General features: G+C 43.0%; 1 protein-coding gene across 1 annotated transcript in view; it reads right to left on the bottom strand.

Annotated features, from left to right (window-relative positions):
• Window positions 1-1,145, bottom strand: part of LOC101626458 (keratin-associated protein 6-3-like) — a 7,442-nt gene that overhangs the window by 6,075 nt on the left and 222 nt on the right. The window lies entirely within an intron of this gene.

Here is a 1,145-nt window from a genome sequence, read left to right as displayed (position 1 = left end):
CACTGCTGAGGGGAGCAGCGGGCGGGTCAGGAGAGGTCTGCCTCACCATGTGGTCACCTCCGGGGTAGGCGGGGATCGAACTCAGGCAGAAGTGGCTTAAGCTTCTTAGTGCTGTGCTTTAACCCGCTGCGCCACAGGGGAGGGCCCTAAATGTAAACTTTTAATGAAAGTTGGAAAATATGTTGCTTAAAAAATAAATGATAGTTCAAGATATTAAGATTAGGTGTAGACAGTATAGTTTTCAGGTTCTCTACTTCTCTGCTGGGCTCTAAATATGCACAAACCAAAGATTAAATTGGAGACTTACATGTGAACATTCATATCTTCTGAAGGATTTTAAACAGATGAAATTTGGGTACAAAGGCTTTTGAACTATGAGTGTTTCCAGGCAACGATTTACTAAATTGACAAACATTACTTTAATCCTAACAATAGAGCTTCATAAAATATATCATCACTGTTTTACCTAGATAGAAAATTGAAGGCTACAAGATCGCTACTTTCTTTATGTCAAAAATCAAGGACTTGTGAGAGCAAGTGAAAGTATAAATATTAAAAGTAGATATTCCCTATATAAGACAACTCTTTCTTTTAATTCTACCAGGGGAGTGGCAATAGCTTGATAGCCCTGAGATGCTTACCCCTGCACCATGAGAAAGGCCCCCCAATACTGCAATTGTAATGAAAAGAAAACCAGGTTTGTTCCAGATTGAGCAAGTTTATTAGGAATATAGAGAAATGGCTTTTGCAGGAAAAATGAAAGACAAGATCTGTGTAGTCATCATTTTGATGACAGACCATCCAGGAATTGTTGGGATGAATTTCACTTGCTTGTTCATTTCATAAGTCAAGTATCAGAAAGGGGAAGATTGGTGTAGTAGATCTAGAAGAACCGATGTATTCAGCAAGACTCAGAACATATGGAGCTCGGAAGTGGAGAATTCCAATGTGCAGGTGTAGAAGGGGAGTCTCCCCTGGTCTCCTCAATAGTAGTAGCCATAGCCAGAGCCACAGCCGTAGCCACAGCCCAGTCTGTGGAAGCCACAGCCATAGCAGGAGCCGTAGCCACAGCCCAGACCTCTGTAGCCACAGCCAAGGCCACCGTAGCCATAGCCCAGGCCTCTGTAGCCACAGCCAAGGCCACC

Source organism: Condylura cristata, unplaced genomic scaffold (genome assembly GCF_000260355.1).
Source record: "Condylura cristata isolate star-nosed mole 26May11 unplaced genomic scaffold, ConCri1.0 scaffold00003, whole genome shotgun sequence".
Classification (NCBI taxonomy): domain Eukaryota; kingdom Metazoa; phylum Chordata; class Mammalia; order Eulipotyphla; family Talpidae; genus Condylura; species Condylura cristata.
Note: the sequence above shows the minus strand (reverse complement) of the source record. Positions and strands in the feature narration are given on the sequence as shown.